At 42.3% G+C, this 22,405-nt stretch overlaps 1 long non-coding RNA gene across 1 annotated transcript; it reads left to right on the top strand.

Moving 5' to 3' along the window:
* The first annotated feature begins 7,737 nt into the window (after positions 1-7,737).
* LOC143420975 (uncharacterized) lies at positions 7,738-10,651 on the top strand. Its single transcript, XR_013100713.1, has 3 exons — positions 7,738-7,866; positions 8,695-8,740; positions 10,423-10,651. It is a non-coding gene; the product is annotated as an uncharacterized LOC143420975 (long non-coding RNA).
* Positions 10,652-22,405: the final 11,754 nt, after the last annotated feature.

Genomic DNA, 22,405 nt, shown 5'->3' on the forward strand with positions numbered 1-22,405 from the left:
AGGCGTTGCACATCTAGTCGGAGTTGATTGTGTTCCTCTTTCATATGATGAATATATTGGAGAATTTCAGGATGAGTAGAATGCTTGCCCTGATCATCATGTGAGAGTCGGTTCTTAGTGAGGTCATCCACTTCATAGTTCTGGAGGTATGATGGCAGCTTGCTATGTCTGTGCGGACGGTCAGACTCTCTGTATGGGTATCGGCCTTCCATTCTGAACATATAAGGCTGAAGCAGTTGCTCACATCCGGCTCGAAGGACCAATGTTCAGAAGGGTTAAAGAAATCTGAGCTGGCAGCAATCACTTCAGAGTGTCGGGTCAGGACACTTGCAAATGTTCAGATGTGAGAGGAACAAACAGGCAGAGTCCAGGAATAAAGTTGTCATTCTTTGTATTTTCAATTGAGAATGTGCCCGCAGCTGGGCGAAATAGAGTGTGTGTGTGTATGTGTGGTTTCTGCAGACAAAGCATAATAATACAATCAATTAGGAATCAGATTACATAATAAACATAAAGATACAACTGAGGTGTACTCAAGTACAGTATATAGCTAAATAAGCTGACATTATACTTCAGCCTGGTTACATAAACTTAAAGTCAGACATTATGCATTAACACACCGCATACAACTATGCACTGAAGGCAACTTTACATCGGTTTATCATCTGTTACACAGAGCACAGAATCAACAACACGATAACAACGAATCTCTCTGCTAGAAGCTAATTAGCAAACAAATCTGTTATGCTAGCGAACTGCCACTTGTACATAACGTCACTTAAACAGAAGCAGAAACTGCTGGTAAGTCATCAAATACACTCATGGCTGAACACCAACATAACTGAGTGAAGTAAAACATTAACTTACGGTCTTATGAACGCACACACTGTCCGTTGTTTGGCTGCCGTTTGTCTCTGAACTAAAGTTGCGGACATGCACCCCGATGGTGCATTCAGGGGGCATAGGAAATCCCATACACAACCCTAACCCTTTTGTACACCTTTCTTCTGATTGGCAGTTCCTCGTAACCGGAAGATTTGAAGTGAGGGTGGGTGGGGCCCCTGTGCTCACAGCTACAGCTGCATGTTAGAGTATTATTATGGATATCCTGTCTCAATTATTAATAATACAGAACATAGACCACCATTTTAACTGGAAATAATGTACACACACAGTCCGGATACTTTATACAGTACACCTTGCTTGTACTGGGTTGGACCCCTTGTGCCTTCGGAGAAGCCTTAATTCTTAATGGCACAGATTCAAGAATGTGCTGGAAACATTTATCAGAGATTTTGATCCATAAAGCATCAAAGATTTACTGCCGATTTGTCAGCTGCACGTCCATGATGTCAATCTCCTGCTCCACAACATCCCAAAGGTGACTGCTGGATGAAGATCTGGTGACTGTGGAGGCCATTTGAGTGCAGTGAACTCATTGTTTTTTGAGAACCAGAATTGAGGTTGGTGACATGGTGGAAGCAGCCATGAGACAGCCACTGAGACTCATCAGAATCTTCACATCTTCTATTGTCCAATTCTGGCAAGCCTGTGTGAAATGTAGCCTCAGCATTTTGTTCTCAGCTGACAGATTTGCACCTGGTGTGGTCTTCTGCTGCTGTAGACCATCTCCTTCACAGTTCAGCTTGTTGTGCATTCAAAGATCCTCTTCCACATACTTTCATTATTTGCCTTACTTTTCCTTTTCTGCTAGCTCAAATCAGAAATTCTCCTGTCTTCTTGCATGAAGAAGGCATGTTCTACCAGAGAACTGCTGCTCACCACATATTTTCTTTTTTGGACCACTCCCTAAACCCCACAGACAGGTTGTATGGGAAAAACCCCATAAGAGCCGCGGTTTTTGAAATGCTCAGACCAGGACATGTGGCACAGGAAATTATATTTTCTCCCAGGAAAATTTTGGGAAAACCTTAATAAGAATAAAGGGAAGATAATAGACGGATGGATAAAGTGAAAGTCTTCACTGTCTGTCTGTCTTCCTTCTCTCACCCAAACCGGTCGCAGCAGATGGCCCCGCCCCTCCCTGAGCCTGGTTCTGCTGGAGGTTTCTTCCTGTTAAAAGGGAGTTTTTCCTTCTCACTGTCGCCAAAGTGCTTGCTCATAGGGGTCATATGATTGTTGGGTTTTTCTCTGTATGTATTATTGTGGGTCTACCTTAGAATATAAAGCGCCTTGAGACGACTGTTGTTGTGATTTGGCGCTATGTAAAGAAAACTGAATTGAACTGAATTGAAAGTTTATACTTGGTTTGTCAGAATAATTGTTTAATATTATTGCTTTTTTTGCTAAAGGTTACCTTTAATTTGTTACTAGGTTTTTAACATTTAGCTGCTGTCCACCTAGTGTGAGTTACATTTGGAGAGGTTATTTTCCGTTGTGGAAACAGCCATCAACAGACTTTAAATACTGAAAATTGAAACAGTTTTTCCATCTTGTGTCCATGTTGATTCCACATGAATACAAAAAAGTTGGTGAAACAACTTTGCAATTCATGAATTCTAACAACCCAAGAAGCCACATGAATGCAGGGAAATTACCTCTGACTTTCTAAGATGTTTTTCCAACCTGGAGAGGCCACATTCATTTTCCCAGTGGGAAATCCATTTCTCCCATTACCTGACACCAAAAGCACAAACATCAGAAGAAATTTGTTTTTAGTAAAGTAAAAAACTTGCAGAGCTCAGACATACAAGCACAAGCATCATTCCATGTTCACCACCTGCACTCATGTATATATCATGTATATATCTATCTATCTACTTAGCACTTTTAATTCTTATTCTTATTTTTATTTTCATGTCTATTTAAGCTTAATTTATAACAGTATGTTTGCACTGAAGCACCGCAGCAATTTCCTAATGTTGTAAACCCGCTCAACATTTGGCAATGAAACCCATTCTGATTCTGAAGAAGCTCATGGGATAAATACAGATAACAGTAAACATAGTTGTATTTATAATAAAATTAGCTTATAAAAGAATAAAACAAATACTAAAAAAGGAAGACTGTATAGACACATACTCGAGTTTCTTTGAATAAGCGGGCCCATCACTTTAGTTGAGCAAAGGTCTGAAGAAGCCTTTTGCATGAGAGTGAAAGTCTTAAAAAACAAAACAAAATATAAAGCAGTTCAGTCACCTTAGTTTTTCAGCTTCTTGAGACTGTCATCACGTCCAGACATTCAGCCGAGCACAACAGGAAACTCCCCCCCACACACACACACTAGACACACTTAGCTTGACAAATCGACCTCCAAATTCAGAAAAAGCTAATGGCTCAGTCATACGAGAATAAGCAGAAAAATAAAATATAAATATAAAAAATATAATGAAAATATAAGAAAACAAATTAATTTGCAGCTCGTCTTTATAGAAATGTTTTCAGCTGCTTTTTTAATGAGTCAATAAAGTCTGTACAGCATAAAGACACCTTGGTTCCACTGCCTGAAAAGCCCGATCCCCACAGGTTCTAAACCTAGCACGTGGGGCCAACAGCAGCCTCTGACCTGAAGACCTAAGTGCTCGGGAAGAAGTATGAAGTTTCAACAGTTCAAAGACATACTTCACCGTGTAGAGCTCTAATAGTTAAAGCTAAAATTTTTATATGAAACCTAAAATTTACTGGCAACCAATGAAGAGAAGTCAAAACTTGAGTAATATGGGATCTTCTGTTATTGCTAATAAAATCTTACTGCAGCATTCTGTACAGTCTGAATGCAATCTAAAAATGATTTGTCTGTTGCAGCAATCCAAATGAAAAGAGATAAAATCATGAATGATCATCATTTTGTCTGCTAAAAAGTGATTGCTGATGTTTGTATGAGCTTTTTTAAAATTCTAATATATTTCTTTATATTAGTAAATGGGCTTTAGTCAACAGGATGTATGAAGGGGTAATACACAGTGGCCTTGAGAGGTCAGTGCAACTTCAGAAAACATCAACCAATTGAAAATTGCTGCAAAACCACACAAAAACAACAGGGGCTGAATAAAACACAGCAGAAGTAGAAAGAAAATCTGAAAAACACAATTTAAGTATTTTGGGGGGAGACAGTAATGTGAGGAACAGCTGTGAAAATGACAGAAACCAAAACATGTGAAAGACTGTACTGAGAAACAAAGAAGCAGAGAATTATGAGTGTTGTGAGGGAAAAAGACATGAAATATAATGTGTTTTAATGATAAGTCAAATAATACTGTAGATACATTAGCTGCTTACTGTTGGCTTCTGCCACTGTCCTGTCATGTTACGGTCTCCCCAAAAAACACTTCCGCTGTGCTTTGTGACTGTTTGTGCCATTTTTTGTATTTATTGTAGATACAAAAAATATATCAGCTCTCCTTTGAAAAAGATATTCGTCTTCTACAGCCGTATTTCATATACCCTGCCTGGGGTGGGGTACCTGACTGGGCGTTTTGGTTGTGTTGCTCGTCTGCTACCTTGGAGACTGTGTTCCAGGGTGGCTTGGGCCTCTTTGTTGTGCGGTGGGGGCTCTGCCGGGTGTTGAGCGGTTCTGAGAGGTGCAAGTCCCCATCGTTGGCTCACCGTGGAGTGGAAAGCATGCAGTGGGGTCGGCTGCCCACTGCCTCTGGCCCCCTGGTACTCCCACCCTTGACTGTGGGAGCTCAGGCATCAGGACGTGTACCCTCAGATTGTGAGCTCTCCTGGGTGAGAGCTCGGTCTGCAGCAGTGGCCCAGCGTGTCTGTTTGCTTCACCCTCCTCCTTTTCTCTTTTTTGTTCTGTCCCTTTTCTTCTTCTATTCCTCTGCTTTCCTCTTCTTTTAGCCAATCTGGCCTTCACCCCCAGTCCGCTCCAGCATAATATCCCCACAGGCAATAATATGAATAATAAAATAAACTTAATAAATAAAATAGAAACATTAAGAAGAGAGAGTCTACAGAGAGTGTTGGAAAAGCAAATGTGTTTGGCACAACAAAGCATTCAGACCATGATTCTGCCTACAGGACAGGTTTAAAAAATAAAAAATAAAAGACATTTGTAACGTCACCTCCGAAACAGGTTAGTTTGTAGCATAAGTTGCCATGGTGATATACCCGGTAAAAAACTGAATCACCTTCGTCGTACTGAAAACCCGGACTTAACCCTAAAGGTACCCGGATAAGATTAAATCCTGCTTTGTAGTGTAGGCCTCTGGTAGCCTGCTACCACTCAATCAAGAACCGCGACCTTTGAACTGCAGCATCATGTGGTAATAACATCCTAATGTAAAATAATAATATAATATTCCTATCGACTTACAAATATGAGCACACTTCTTGACATTCCCGTTCAAATAAAACTGCCACTAAACAAACCTTCACTGAGGGAAAGGCACTGCTGCTGCCACTTAGCAGGCTTGATAGCTAATTAGCTACTCCGCTGCAGCACAGCTTGAAAACTCGCTGGCAAATGTCACTTCAGTCCGTTTAAAAGTTGTTGTGGCTCTTTCAAAAACCAGAAAGTCTAAACAGAAGTTTGGAGTTTCACACTTCAGCCAACTTTGCTAATATATTTTTCGCTCTTGTTTCCTTTTTCCTGCAGAGCTTTCAGCTGTCCAGCTGCTATCAGTCAAACACTGACTCTTTCGCTAAGAAGTAATGAACAAGGGCGGATGGAGATAAAACCCACCTGTATCCTGGCAAAGACTAAAAGATTGTGCGTGCATGTGTGTTTGTTTGTTTGGGGCGTGGGGACATATTTTGTTGCATATTTGAGATGTGCACATTGATAAGGTTTCAGCCTTTAGATAGTATTCTGAAGTTGTCTTGTATGCATTGATTTTATTCCTGTTTCATATTCCATTAGCTTTGGAACTAAAGCCAGGAGTGGCAGGAAAGTATGCCGTTGATGCAGGCCATGTATGAGGATAGTGAGACAGTAGTGGTGTGCAGTAGGAGTGACAGATGGGGCTGAGGTTACACCTTGCAATAGTGATTGACAGATGAGGTCAAAAAAGGGAGTCTCTGTGGACTATAATGTTCACAGACAACTTTGTGATCAGTTGTGAGATTAGAGAGCAAAACAAGTTTAAATACCTGGGGTCAAGGTACAGTGCACAAGAGAGGTGAGGAGCATGCAGGTAGGCTGGAGTGGGTGGAGACCAGTGTCAGAATGGTAGCAAGAGTCAAAGGAAAGATGTATGAGCTGGTAATGAGACTTGCTATGATGTGTGGTTTTTGGCACAAAGAAAAAGACAGCTGGAAGTGTTCTGTGGGATGGACAGAATTAGAAATGAGTATACAGGGAGACATACATACAGAGGGAGAGCTCATGTTGAACTGTTTGGAGAGAAAGTTAGAGAGGTGAGCCTGAGAAGGTTTGGACATGTGCAGAGGAGGGATCATGAATATATAAGGATGTCAAAGATGGAGCTGCTAGGCTGGGGGAAAAGCGGAAGACCACAGAGGAAACTGAGGGTGAGATACAAACACAGAATCCACTTTTTTCCCTTAAGAACCATAAATCATAAATTGTGTTTATTTTATTTTATTTTTACAATTCTTCTTTATTACAATTAAACGTCTTTTAATGAGCCATGCACTGCATTTATCAGGCAGCAGTGAACACACACTCAACCTCTTTGTAGTGCCTGTCCAAACTGCTCACACAGGACAATGTTATCGTGAATAAATACTCCAGAACAGAAAACGCCATTTCAGCACCTACAACCTTGATCTCTATAAGATCATCACATTTTTCCCCTCCATTTTTTTAAATCCTCTATTGTTTTCTTTACCTTTTTGTTATTCTGGTTATCTTTTGGAAAGTTTCCTGGTTTTAATATTTTGTTCTACTATGAGCCTGGATAAAAGATCCTTTTATATTGCTACTAGCCTGCGATACAGTGGTGTTAACCGCTGGATCTACTGAGGAACTTCCCCTGAACTGTGACAAATGATTGAGAGTAATGTCTAAATTCCCTCCTGGGGAAATCCTAATTGTTATCGTATTCTGAATCTGCATAGGTGAAGTGTTAGATATACACTATATAAGGGAGTGAGTAGCTCACAACTGTACTCAAGTACAGTACTTGAGCAAGTTTACGTTCCCTGAAGTGGTGACTATGTTCAGATTATTGATTCATTAGCTGGTTGATTGGGTGGATGTTTGATGAGAGAGGCAGCAGGTAAATGGTGATATGCAAGGACGGAGCGGTGGATAAGGAAAAATAACAGACAGATGGAGGGGCAGACAGCCTGCCAGACTGATTGTTGCTGTATTGACCATGTGATTGGTCAATACATCGCTCTGTCTGAAACATTATCTGCCACTATCGGGTTTTCCCAAGCTGTGTGCAAAAACAGAAAGACCTCTCAACTTGTGTTTTCAGTACGTGCATGTGGCACGGTTCATATATGCACAGATGTGTCCAGGACGTATCCATGGATTTGATTTCCAAATACCAACAGATTCCTGCCTGATCAACCCGGTCAGGAGCAGGTAACTGCAATATTTCGGTCGAGCGTCTATGCATAGAGGTGCACGGCTTCACTTGCACTCTCCTCCTCCCTGCATCGCTCCGTTTTGTGAGTTCGTATATATATTTGTGTGTGTGTGTGTGTGTGTGTGTGTGTGTGTGTGTGTGTGTGCCTTCGCTCCTGTCAGTCCACTTAAGGGCCTTTGGTTTCAGAGGAGGCCATTGTATTTCCTCCATTGCCTAGCAACCATCACCAAGGCCAGCAGTCCATTGTTGCGGAGGCTGAGCACCTGAATTGCCTGCTGCCTGTTTCTACTTTTCAAAATTGTACTGTAATTTCACAAAGTGGTGTTTCAGCATTAGAGCGAGAGAGAGAAGGAGCAAGAGAGGCAGCCTCGCTCCAAATTGGAGGGTTATGAAAATTAGGGTAAGCTTCGTTTGTTGGTTTCACATCAGGAGCTGCGTGCATTTTGCAAAAGCCCAACAAACATATTGTGCCGGCGAGGAATGAAAACAAACACTCAGTGATTTGTATAGTGTAGTGTGTTCAACCTATAGTGTGTGCGTGTGTGTGTGTGAGACAGAAAGAGAGAGAGATGGAGGCAGATAAAGAGATTGATGAAGACAGGAATGGAAAGATAAAGAGATTAGTTTAGGTTTACTGCAAGTGTTTATGGCCTCCTAGTTTGTTGAAATGCACTTTATGGACTGAGAGGCTGATAAAGCGAGAGCTAAACCCACAAAGATAGTCAGACAAAGAGCGCAGAGATGTGGAGATACAGAGAGAGAAAAATGGAGAAAATGGGAAAAAAATATGAACAGAGCAACATGTAGTGGGCGGAGCTTAAGTGCTGAAAAGGTTTATGGGCTAGATTTTTCTCAGTGACGTCACTTTTACACAGTTTCCTTGAATAGCACCTGTGTGCATGGGGGCTGTCTGTCTGTCAGTCCTGAGTAAAAACATAACCCATACCAGCAAAAACACATCTATCAGTGTTCTCCACTGGGCAATGGAGACAGACTGTGCCTTTTTCCTCAGAGGCCAATACAGACTCTGTTGTCTTTAGATCTCACCGATTGGCCCCCTCAACGCTTCCATTTTCTCAACCGCCCGCCCCCCCAACTCAATCATTTCAGCATCTTTTCTGAGAGCCTTTGAAATTTTTTTCAATTCTCCTTTATAAAGTAAAGGTTTTTTTCACCTTCCTTCTCTTCGTGCAGTGAAATTGCTCTTTTTTTTTTTTTTGTGCGCCAGGAATCGACGCCCTTGTGGATGACCCCAGGTGTCTAATTCAGAAATGGTAAGTGCCACCAATTTTACCGTGAAAGAAATCCGTGTCTCATTACACTGAATATTCTTGTATTGTTTTTCTTATCTTTCGTTTGTCGCTTTTTTAAATATTTTGGGTTTTTAGCCTTTCCGTTGCAGAAATCTAGGTTTGCTTTTCCAAAGACTAATAATTTGTGACTATCTTGCCATTGTGTGTCAATGTCACCGACTTTCTCTTATTGATTTTCAATTGTGCAACTGGTCCATTCTGTGTCTGCATCCTCGCATTTGGCATCAAATTGCTGCACAGAGATGTAACATCCTGACAAATCAGGCTATTCTCACTTATTCACTATGAGAGGCGCTTAAATGCACTAATAATACTGTCTAAGACACACACACACACCTAAGACTGGCATGCATCTTACACTCTGTACATGTATAACCCATACACACTCAAGCGAATCAGGTTTCATTGTATGTATACACACACATACACACACTCAGATGGTCTGGTGAGATGGCAGCGCTATTGGCTGATGTGCTCTCAAGTTTCAGTAAATACTTACTACATTCTCTGCATAAATAGTGGGATTTAAACGTACTTGGAATCAGTTTACACACTGAAATTTTACACAAATTGAAGGGGCAGAAAAAAAAAACAAGATTTGAGCCATTTAACTGTTTTTATCAGCTTGAACTAAAGAGGATAATCTCACAGCAAACGGCTCTCTTTCCCTTGCAAGCATTTAAATATATAGGCTTTTTGCTCTAATATAACAAATAAAGTCAAAGCGATGGTCTTAAATAACACGAGCGTCTAACATGCCCATGTAATTCATTAACCGCAATGTTTCCATTGCTGTAATATGTAATACACATATTACATATGTGTAATATGTGCCTATGCAGCTAAAGCATTAACAAAATGGCAATTTGCCAATAAGAAAAGACCGTCCGCCCTCAAAAGCTGACTGCAGAGGTCCAAAATGCTCCTACTGATGTTAAATTATTGATCATTATCAATGACATTAAAAAAAAAAAAAACTTCCCTGCATCCCGCAGACTTTGTTGACTTTGTGGAACAGAGTGCAGCGTTAAATTAATGCAGTTGGTTGATTCAGGGAGATAAAGGTGTTGTTTTTCTTTCTCATGGAAAATAACACACATATTTTTCAGATTCCTAAAGTATTTAACGAAAACTGACGGAAAATGAAGAAAATCCTGTGGCGACGGATCACACAGCCTCAGTGTTTGCGTTTGTTCCTGCTTTCTTATCGATTAATCTGGAGATTATTTTCTAGTTTGGTCTAAACAATGAAAGAAAATATTGGAATATCCTGTTTTCTATGAATTGTTCATTACGTGATAAGAATAGAAGCTTCATCTGATATTTGAGCAGAGATTTGAAATTTTTTCCTTAAAAATAGACTTAAAGCAATTACCAGGCACACTGCTGCTCTCCTTCACACTGCAGCATTTTACAGTACTCTGTTGTGAAGCTGCTTTTAATCAGAAGGGATTTTTTTTCCAATTGTTGTGCTAAATGTTTCAAATCTATTCATATCATTTCAGAGGAGTCCTTACGTTCTGAAATGCCATTCATTTCTTGCAGTCACATTGCTGATGGACAGCTGAGTTTATTCATGTTGATGTTGGTACATATGAACACCACGCGACAGCTGGTTAGAGGGTGTTTTCTCTCTGTTTCAGCTTGCAGGGTGGTCAGGAGCCGCGCTGAGCCTTGGATCACATAGTTTGTACCAGGCAGATAACCCTGACGGTGACCCCGGGCGCTGCCTCAAACCTCTGTGCCTTCGTCCATCCTTTTAGCCTCGTCCTTTCTCCAGAACATCACGCTCGCAAACACTTAACCCTCCGCTAGTTCCATATTTAAAGAGAGAGAAACTGCAGGAGTAAAATTGTACTTAATAAAAAAAAGTTAGAGTCAAAAAGGAATGAAATTCTGTATTCAAGCCAGCAGAGATGTAAGATGAAGGCTTTGTGATTCCTGCTTTCAAATACGAAAAATGGCAGATGAAAGATAACGGTCACACAGAGATAACTGCAGTAATTGAAATAATAACCCACACAATTTGTCTATTTTTTTTTTTTAACCGTGTTTCTTTTGATACTGGTTTCAAGCACTTTTACAGATGGTTTCTTGACAGGCTGCCAACTGAATCATTTAATCTCTGTGAGCACAAGGAGAAGGCCGCCAAGCACAGCCAGTTCTGCTGTGAAGCTCCGGCCTTCAACTGAGGAAACTTTGGGTTGAAGGTGGTTTCCCTGAAAGCTCCTTCAGCCCGCGCCTGTCTTCACAGGAAGATTTGGATTGTATGTTAGCTCAAGGAGGCCACCTTGAGTATGACCCAAAACTTGGCAGTGACACATCAAGACTAGAAGAACCCAACAGTGTTAACTGTGTTTCATTCAGATGTACTTAGCTGCTTAACCCTGTGATTATTTAACTGATGCTTTTTGCATCAGGAACGAAAATTATTGTATTTGAAGTTAAAGAAAGAAGCTGCGTGATGGGTGAAAGAGGTGAATCCCTTAACTGTATGGATGTGGAAGTCCACAGCAGCATGGAAGACTAGTGATTTTGTTGTTTGTTGTTTAAAAGGACAACAAATCATTGTCTCCCTCATTGCTGTGTGACACAAGCTGCAGGACTAAGTCATGTCTGTACGTTTTTTCAGGGCACGCAGATTTTCTTTTGAGACACTGCATTTTAAAAAAAGTAAAGTCCTCCAGTCTCCTCCATAGAAAGCGAAGCACTCTGATGCCTTACTATTGTGTGCAGCAGACCTATTAGAATAAAAGGAGGTTGTGTAAACCTTTATCCCAATTTAGAAATGGCACAAGTTTGGATCACAAGCTTAATTTTTATTATAACTGGGACCCATACTGTACTGTTTGCAATAAAACTCATTCGTAGCATGCAAAATACCAATGCTACTGGGAAGATGGAAAGGATATCAGCCTTTTTCTTTGCTATTGTCAAGAGTTTATATTCTATTTTGTTTCAGAATGATATCTATATTTAAATGTCTTTTGTATAAGGATTGAGTCCAGGCCCATAAATGGAGGGCGTGTGGAAGGTGATGTATTTTTCCTTCCTTTCTGTTTTGATGTGAGATGATTACAAAGAGAAAGCACACAAAATGTTGTTCACTTAAACTTATTAGAATTGCCTTTTTATCATAAACTGTAGTATTTCAATAACAAACTGCCTTAAGTGTTAAAAATCATTATTGCAGCACATCTTTACAGTGCATTGCTTCGGAAGCTTGTTGTGAACATATTAATGAAAACATTTTTGGTATGTATTTCAATCTAAAACTGTCGACATGAAAAATAAAAACATCTGCTACCTCTTTACATGCTTGTGGAGGAGAATTTTTTCTCTAAACCTAAAGGTTGCTGTGCTTGAACAGATGAGTGCCTTTTTAATTTAATTACGGCTCTAAGGATTGGTCACTGAATCCACAGATGAGGGTTAAAGGATTATTTAAAAAATTTTAAATAGCAAATTGACTCGAATTGACTGGCTTTCAAACCTGTTAATAATGGCGTTCTCTGAGTGGATTAGGAAATACTGTTATTTCTGTAGATAAAATGGCCTTAGTTTAGGTAGCAACACACCTCAGTTTAGGTGGAGTCTAGTACATCACCTGCTGAAGGTTCTCCAGTGTGTTGAACCAGAGCTTTGACCCGATCCTGCAGCACTGCAGTGCTTTGGCCTGTGTGCTAAAGAATATTCAGTCTCTCAACCAGAGGCTGGATGCTGGACCTGCTGATTGTGAGAAATTACTTTAAAAATACGAGTCACAAGAAAGAGAGAAATAATAAGTTCAGACTACAGCGATGATGTCAAGAAATCTGACAACAGGGTGAAAAATGCAGGGTTTTTTTAAAATATATAAATAAAGATCTAGATTACGTTCATTCATTTTACAATGATTTATGGGGTTTACAAAAAGGTCTATAAAATTATAGTATAATGGTAATCCAACAACTATCAGGATTATATGATAAACCTTTTGTAACGTGGGACCCAAGAAACATACGCTGGAGCGAATATGATGACAGCAGAACTTTTATTTAATACTGTGGTTTGTTTACTGGGACACAGACACTCCCGCTCTGTCTCTGCTGTCACGTCCGCTTCCCCCCTCCGACTGTCACTGCCAACATATAAAGAGACAAAATCACTGTCAGATCCTAGCACACCTGTTCACCCTACCCCTGCGCCGCCCCGGGAGCTCACTGCATCACCCCTCCTCTGCAGCTGGCCAGAGACCACACCCACGCCACACCTTTCAAACTGTTTTTTTTCTTATAGTGAGAACCTATCATTGTAGAGACCAGTGTAATGCTGGTAAATGCAGGGGCCAGTTCTTTCATTTAAAAGGGGAATTTACAGTAATTCACACATTAATTATGTAAAAGAAAAGTTGAAATGTAGACGCTGAAATATTGATTGGAAATTTTGTTTCACTTATAAACTGATTATCATATATTATGGTGGATATTTGATCTTCAACCATTTACATCATATGAACTCTGTTGTAATCAGTGGAAATATACATCTTACTATGTGTGTGTGTGGGGGGGGGGGGGGAGTCAGTGAGGCAGTACTGAATCTAGGAGAGATTACATAAAAATGGAAGCACACTGCACAGAATCACAGCAAATGAAAATAAGAAAAACATGAAAACAGAAGAAAAAGACAGTCAGTATGTTTACTTTAACCATACAAGCAATACCATCTTTGTCTAGAGACATACAAAGAAACAGAAACAGAAGAGAAACTCTGCAAGCAGAGGAGCGGGGGACACACCTTTGTCCTTGGTGTTCTTGCACCTATCAGTCCTGGTTAACAAGAGCTTGGTAACAGTGGGGATAAAGAACTTTTATTTTAACAGGAAGACATGTCCAACAGAACCAGCAGTTAACTGTCCATTGACAGGGATGGCAGAAGGGACAGAATACAAACAACAAGGGAGTAGACAGATGTTAATGACATGCAATAGTGCCATTTAAACCTGTGGAGACTGACAGAACTGCCCAGTACATCAATGGAAGTATCCCAGCAGTAGTAGCATAACTAAGAAAATGGTGCAGGGTCACCTGATCCAGCCCTAAATATAAACTTTATCAAAAAGGAAAGTTTGAAGCCTGATCTGAAAATAGAAAGAGCCTGATCATTCGGGACATTTTGTGTTTCAACTCCTTGTTTATACCTTCACTGCAGCATTTTAGATCAACTACATGTTACGTGCAGGCTGTGTGCAGGCAGGAATGGGGGACCCAAAGTGCAGACGCTCGGAGGCACAATGTAAACTCAAAACAGCTTTAATGCTGAACTCAAAAAAGGTAACAAAACTGAGACTCCAAATAAACTGAGACTCCAAATAAACTGAGACTCCAAATAAACTGAGACTCCAAATAAACTGAGACTCCAAATAAACTGAGACTCCAAATAAACTGAGACTCCAAATAAACTGAGACTCCAAATAAACTGAGACTCCAAATAAACTGAGACTCCAAATAAACTGAGACTCCAAATAAACTGAGACTCCAAATAAACTGAGACTCCAAATAAACTGAGACTCCAAATAAACTGAGACTCCAAATAAACTGAGACTCCAAATAAACTGAGACTCCAAATAAACTGAGACTCCAAATAAACTGAGACTCCAAATAAACTGAGACTCCAAATAAACTGAGACTCCAAATAAACTGAGACTCCAAATAAACTGAGACTCCAAATAAACTGAGACTCCAAATAAACTGAGACTCCAAATAAACTGAGACTCCAAATAAACTGAGACTCCAAATAAACTCAGGCAAGCAGACAGAACACACAGCATGGAAACCGGTAGATCGCACCACAAACACAGGGCTTAAATACACAGAGGGAGCAATCAGGGAATGGGTAACAGGAGGGAAACACAGCTGGGGCAAATCAGGCCTAACGAAACAGGGGAAGCAAAACCAGATACATTAACATCAGACATGGACCTTCAAAATAAAACAGGAAACAACACAGACTGAACTAAAGACACAGACTCACACGCAGGCACTGCAACAGAGGGAACCGAGACGTAAACCATAAGACAAAACACAGACAAAGAAACCAAAGACTAGAAATGATAAATAATATAATAAACTCAAACCTCTGGGTCAACGACCCAGGCATCCTAACACTACAGGCTTCTCAGGGGGCTTTTCAAACAACCTGATAATGAGGTGTTGTAGAATAGTCCGGCCTCCAAGTAACAAATGCATGCACTTGTTTTTCAGGATTACCCTGAGGCAGATGTTACTAATTTTATCAATATTACACAGACAAAAGAAGGAAAAAGGTATTACAAATTTGTTAAATGTGCACGGTTATGAAAACATCCTGGCCAAAAATTACCCCAAGGTTCCTCATAGTAGTACTGGAGGCCAAGGCCAAGGTAATGTAAAGGTAAGTTAAAGAAAACCTTTTAAAGAATAACCTTATCCTGTCAGTCTTTGTGAACATTTGAAGTTGTATTTTTCTTTTTTCAATAATCAACATTAAACTATATATTACCGACAATATAAAAATATGCAGTTTTGATTATCTATGAATACGAGACCTGACTAACTTCATTGGTGAGATGAAGTTAGTCACATCTGTCTACTAAACCTGGGACCCCATGCAGCATCATCAGATGATGCCTAAAAGTGTTGAATCAACATTAAGCTCAGACATTTCACTTTTTTTCACATTTTATCACTAACAAAATCAAATACGTATGTTTATCCCTGTGCTATTTATCCATCTTAATTCTTTTGCTGTGAGTTAGCCGATTTAAAAAAGGTACCATCTGTAGTGATATCTGTCTTTTGTAACTGGAAATATATGGAACTTGCAGTGCTCAAACACCATGAAAAATGCAGCAGCAATGTCATTTTTCCAGAAATCAAGATACTCAAATGAACAAACATAAAAATAAACATGCAGCAACCTGTGTGGCGGAAAAATGAAACATCATCAAAGTGCTAAAAACTGTAATTCTTCAAATGCCCACTCCAGGAGCTACCCAGTGTCCACAGACTCAACTTTACAGCAGGAACAGACATGCTTATAGCCCGGTAATTTTAGACATTTTAGACTTCAAATTCACCTAAATGGCAAATATAAAAGGGTTAATTTTTTTAATAACTTAATTGTTTAATTTTCATTGGGACTTACAGTTTGTTATTTGGGCTCTGGAGCTTTGACTGACAGGCGGATGTCAACACAAAGCGCTGGTAAGTCACATCAAAAGAATCAAGATGGGGATATGTAGCAACACCTGCACAAGAGAAAGGGAAAAAATACGGCTCCTTTAATCTCGCTGAATAAATCTTTGGACTGTTAAAATTATTTGTGAAGTCTTATGTTTTTCTTTAAATCCATTGTGCTCCCTTTTTCACCCTTTATTGTTACAGCAGCACGCAAGGTTGGACATACTGTGTCTGTAGTGTCACTATGGCAACCTGCATATCTGCCTGGCTTTGTACCTCCTGATATTGCACTGCACTCCTTTGAGCATAATAAAGTGATTACAAAGAAACTTTCATATCTGTATCATGTAAAAACTGTCTTTGTGATGTTTGCTTGTGTTAAGTCTGATGTGTTGTAGCGCCCAAGATGCTTTGGGTGTTATTTTTTTCTTTCAAACCACATTTGTGTAGAATGACCACTCGGTAGCTTCTTGTAGCGCTGCTTTATTGAACGTGTATCCAGCATGGGTTATAACAGCACAACAACGTGTGTGACAGCCAAGACATAGAACTGGATATAGACAGCCCCCTGCCGCAAAGCAGGTCCTAGTGGCGTAAAGCCGTAAAGCCCAGTACATGACATCTCCCCCCTTTTCATGTTATGTCCAATAACAAACCCCAAATAGAACAGCAATGACACAATGATAACATGCGACACTATAATAGCCTCTGGGCGGTTCTCTTAGGGTCGAGCACAAATGGCGTACTGTCAGCCTGAAGGGCAGTGTCCACAAAACAGGACTCATGAAACATGGCAAACCTTTAAGGTAATTAACTCAACCAGGTAACAGCAGTATTGGTTGCAGCTGAAAACATAAGTGCAAAACAGCAACAATACAACATTCCCACTCCCCAGTCCTTCCTTCTGTCCCATCACCCCAATGTCTATAGATCCAGCCTGCTGACTGGCTTGCGTACCCGGCCGCACCTCGTGCGTAGCAGAGTCGGTACGTCAGCGTGAGTGGGTGCGAGCGTTGGGGCAAGACTAGGGGCCAAATGTGGGGTCTCTGGAGTGGACGCACCAGCGCACTGAGGTGGCGGCTCCTCAGCGTCCACAGTGGGTGTTGGAAGGGGTTGTGGCATAGCCCGTGGAGACGGTTCGAGGCGGAGATGGCGGCGGTTCCGTCGCAGCAACGCACCTTGGGGTGTGGCAACGAGATAGGACCTCGGAGTGACGCTCTCCTTGGAGATGATGGCCGGTGTTGCCCAAGCCTTCTCCTGGTCCAGCTTAGTTAGGACAGCATCCCCTGGATGAAGTGGAGGTAGGGGCTTAGCACCATGGCGGCGGTCGAAGTAGAACGCCTGCTCGGCCTTCTGACCAGTATCCCTTCGTCTAACTTCTCTTTTGTTTGGCCATTTAGGTTGAAGATTCTTCTCCAAGGTAGGCAGGGTTGTCCTGATCCTCCTCCCCATAAGAAGTTCCGCTGGGCTGAAGCCTGTAGTGGCACAGGGAGTAGACCTAAAGCACATTAGCGCTATCAGTGGGTCGTCGTGCCGGAGGATTTTCTTTGCAGTCTGTACTGCCCTCTCCGCGTGACCATTTCCCTGTGGGTGGTGGGGACTAGACGTTACGTGGGCGAAATCCATCTCTCTCGCGAAGGCCTGGAACTCAGAGCTGGAAAACTGAGGGCCATTGTCACTCACCACCACGTCAGGGATCCCAAACCTAGCAAAGGTCGACTTCAGTTTCTGAACAACTTGGCCGCTGGTCGTGGATGATAGGTGAAGTATTTCCAGAAAACGTGAGTAGTAATCCGACACAACGAGATAATTATTCCGGTTGTGTTCACAGAGATCCAGGGCTATCCTTTGCCATGGACGATCTGGCAAAGGTGTGGAGATGAGCGGCTCCTTTGTCTGCGTTGGCCTCTGGGCCAGACATGTGTGGCACTGCAGCACTACATTCTTTAACTCAGTGGAGAGCCCCGGCCACCACACAGATGAATTAGCCCTATCCCTGCACTTGGTGAGGCCTTGGTGCCCTTCATGTAGTTTGTGTAGAATGGCTGTTCTCTGCGACTTTGGAATGACGATTCTGCAGCCTCGTATAACCAGGCCGTCAGCCTCTGATAGCTCGTTTTTCACTTTCATGTACGCTTTAATGTTCAATGGCACACTAGCTCCGTGTGCAGGCCAACCCCTGCGAATGTACGTAATGACGGTCTGTAGTTCAACGTCCGTTGCAGTGGCTGCTTTAATGCTTTCCATTCGGCTTGGGGACGCTGGAATGCCCTGTAACACGGTGGCTATGTAGCAGTCCACTTCACTGTGAGTGCTAGTGTCATCCTCAGCCCGAGTCTGTGGACTCCGTGACAACGTGTCGGCGATGACAAGCGTTTTGCCAGGGACATAGACGGCCTCCGGCTTGTACCTCATGAGCCTCATCAGGAGGCGTTGACACCTCAATGGAACATTGTCAAGGTCCCGGCTATTGACCAGGGGTACCAAAGGTCTATGGTCGGTCTCAAGCCTGAAGCGATCTAAGCCACATAGATACTTATCAAACTTCTCGCAGGCCCAAACACTTGCCAAACACTCCTTTTCGATTTGTGCGTAGCGTGTTTCAGCCTCCGTGAGGCGTCTAGAGCAGTAGGCAACAGGTTTCCACTCTGTGCCATGAAGCTGAAGCAGCACAGCCCCAAGCCCGTAGCTACTGGCATCGGCAGATACGGCTGTGAGTCTGTTGACATCATAGAAGGCGAGAACAGGTGCTGATGTAAGCGCTCTCTTTATGTTCTCGAAGGCTGCCTGCTGTGGGTGATCCCAGGTCCAACTGTTTTTGCTTTTAAGCAACTCGTACAGTGGCTGGCATATTGTGGCAAGAGCAGGAATATATCTGCCCAGGTAATTAACCATTCCTAGGATCCGTTTAAGCTCTTGCACATTTTCTGGTGACGGCAGCTGAAGAATGGCGCTCACTTTCTCAGGGTCTGGCCTGACCCCAGAATGGTCGATCAGGTGCCCTAGGAAGCGAAGCTGGCTCTGTCTGAAGGAGCACTTCTCTCGGTTGAGCTTCAATCCTGCTAGCTCAATGCGCTGCAGCACCTTCTCAAGTCGGGTGTCGTGTTGTTCCATGGTGGCTCCATAGACCAGGATGTCATCCATAAAGACCTCCACACCTTCGAGCCCCTCTAAGGTCTCCAACATCTTTCGCTGAAAGATCTCTGGTGCACTCGTTATCCCAAAGGGCAGCCTCTTAAAGCAATACCTGCCAAATGGCGTGATGAATGTCGTTAGTTTGCAACTCTCGTGATGCAATGGGATCTGCCAAAATCCACTGGCTGCATCCAGCGAGGAGAAGACCGTTGCCCCACTCAACCTGGACATCGTTTCCTCAGGGGTAGGCAAGATATAGCGCTCTCTTTTGACAGACTTATTCAGTTTTGTCAGATCAACGCAGATCCTGGCCTTTGCTGTGGTCTTCTTCAAGACAGGCACCATTGGGGCACACCATTCGGTAGGTTGGGTCACCCTCTCAATGACACCATGGTTCTCCATTCTTTGTAGTTCCTCCTTCACTTTCTGCAGCATGGGGAAAGGCACACGGCGTGCCGTATGCACCGCGTATGGCACAGCATCGTCCCTTAACTGAATTTTGACTGGCTCAGTTTTTAGTGTTCCGTGTTCACCGTAAAGTGGTTGGTTCCTGGTGGGTGTGATCGTTGCTTCATCAATTCTTCTCACCAGGTTCATCTGCACTGACAAGGAGCGGCTGAGAAGGTTGCTGACTCTGTGTCCACGAACCACATACACCTTGGACAGGTAGTCTTTGCCTTTATAACTTATTGTGGCTTTTAAGTAGCCGAGACATAACAGCTCTCCTCCGGGGCTATCTAGAGGGCGATCTGAAGGCTCTAGCGTTCTCTTATGAGCAAGAGTGTGCAACGTGTCCTCATTTATGATAGTGACATCTGCTCCTGTGTCAATCTTAAATTCTATTGGGGCAGAGTCTAGCAGTAGCTGCACAGTCCATGCTTCATTATTTCCGTTTGCATTACACACTGAGCCTAGAAAATATGAGGCCTGCTCTCTTTTCTCTGTCTCTGTAACCTCATTCACTGATCTGGTGTTACGGCACACCCTGGCCCAGTGTCCAAATTTTTGGCATCCATGGCAAACAGATTTTGCTGCCGGGCACCTTTCATCCCTGGCATGCTGTGTCTTCCCACATTTACCACATTTTTTGTCACGCCCCGCCCATTTTGTTTTCGCGGGTATCCTACCTCGCTGTTGTTGTGATTTCCAGTCCATGCTTTTCCGTTTATCCCGTACCTCCTGTACTGAGCCTCCCGCATCTCCCTGCAAGCTGACCTGCGCTGCGACCTCCTCTGACTGTCTGACGATCTGGGTCGTTTGTGCCAATGTGAGGTCCTTCATCAGCTGTAGCCTGCGGGAGAGGTCCTTGTCTCGTATCCCGACCACAATACGATCGCGGATATTTTCCTCTTTACATGCACCAAACTCACAGTGCTCTGAGAGGTCATACAGGGCTCGGATAAAACTCTCCGCCGTTTCGCCTGGCCGCTGGACTCGCTGGTGAAAACATGCTCTTTCATGTATAGTGTTCCGCTGCGGGAAAAAATACTCGTCGAACTTCCTCATTACGACGGCGAAGTCGTCATGACTCTCATCGGCGGCGAAGGTGAGTGACTTGTAAATGTTCTCTGCTTCATTTCCCATTGCGTAGATTAGGCAGCTCACCTGTACCTGTCCTTCGTCTTTGTGGAGTTTCGTTGCGATCCGGTAGCGCTCGAAACGCTGTTTCCAATCGGGCCATTCCGTCGGCTTATCGAAGGGGAAGCCCGTCGGGGGATTAAACTTAGCCATTCTGCTGTTTTCTCCCCTATGGCGTTATTCGGCGATGGTCCGAGCCACTTCTGACACCATGTAGAATGACCACTCGGTAGCTTCTTGTAGCGCTGCTTTATTGAACGTGTATCCAGCATGGGTTATAACAGCACAACAACGTGTGTGACAGCCAAGACATAGAACTGGATATAGACAGCCCCCTGCCGCAAAGCAGGTCCTAGTGGCGTAAAGCCGTAAAGCCCAGTACATGACAATTTGCACTGTGAGAAACTGCAACAAAGTCAGCTGAAGTCAAAATACGTGGTGATCTGGACAACTGGAACTGAACAAATGCAGCTTATCGCACAGAGGATTTGCCTTTAACCTCCTGGGACCTGGCATCCACATATGTGGAAATCACATTTACGGTCATTTATACCCAAATACTCAATTTTCCTCTACATTATACTGCAACTGTTCTATCGAAATTTTAAACAAGTATCCTAATTTGTGGCTCTCATTTTTCTTAGAAACAAAAGCTGTGTAAAAAGAAATCTGGTAATTCTTTGTTTTTACATTCATCAGGCCCCAATATGCCCAAATATCAAAGAGAAATTAAAAATGCATGCTGTGGAAGAGTTCAGGTCTTAGGAGGTTAATGTTAATACAGAGGTAGGTTGCACAAGCTCAGCATCAGAGGTCTAGAAGTTCAGTTCAGGTTTAAGTTTAGGAGGCCTAAAAACTTTGAACCTGTCATAGCCTTGGTTTGTGTTTGAGACTGGAGGTAGCCATCACTTAAGTATGCATTTATTTAAAAAAAAAAAAAAAGATTTGATCTTAAGTGGGACTTTTTTTGCAACAATGTCTATTTTTCACACTCAATTTAATGTCATTACATGTACATTAAAACTTATGGATCACAGTGAAATTATGCTTTCTTTTCAGCAATTTTCACACTTTGCAAAGCCGTCCAAGGCCAGACCGGACCCTTTGGTAAGCCTGCGGAGCACATGTTTGACACCCCTGTTCTACACAATATTCACATTAGTGTACTTAAACGAATCCACCATCTGGCAGATCTTACAAATGCTTTGATTCCACTCTGAGTACTACACTGGACTAGCTATAAAGACTCAAATGCCCTAAATCATATCCAAAAGGAGTTGCTCCCCGCTGGCCCTTAGAGACAGTGCAGGTTAAAGGGACTACCACACTTTCTTTTAAATACAATATATGCTTACTATGGGGCTTTGAAGGGTGGCTGTAGCTCCGGACGTAGACCAGGTCACCTACTGATTTGGTGATTGGCAGTTTGATCTCTAGTCGTTCCAGTCTGCATGTCAACTATCCTTGGGCAAGATACATGAAAGCATAGAAAAAAGTGCTCATATGAGTGAATGAATGAGGCTTGTTGTATAAAGTGCTTTGAGTGCTGTGCGAGAATAGAAACGCACTATATAAGTGTCAGTCCATTTACTAAAGATGTTTATCAGAACTACTTTAATCGTTCTACTATTTTGCTTTTACCCTTTAACCAGATTACACATTGCTTGAAGTCATTTCTCTACCAACACTTGATTTCAGTTCACAGTAAGAATAG

Source organism: Maylandia zebra, linkage group LG11 (assembly GCF_041146795.1).
Source record: "Maylandia zebra isolate NMK-2024a linkage group LG11, Mzebra_GT3a, whole genome shotgun sequence".
In the NCBI taxonomy this organism is placed as follows: Eukaryota; Metazoa; Chordata; class Actinopteri; order Cichliformes; family Cichlidae; genus Maylandia; species Maylandia zebra.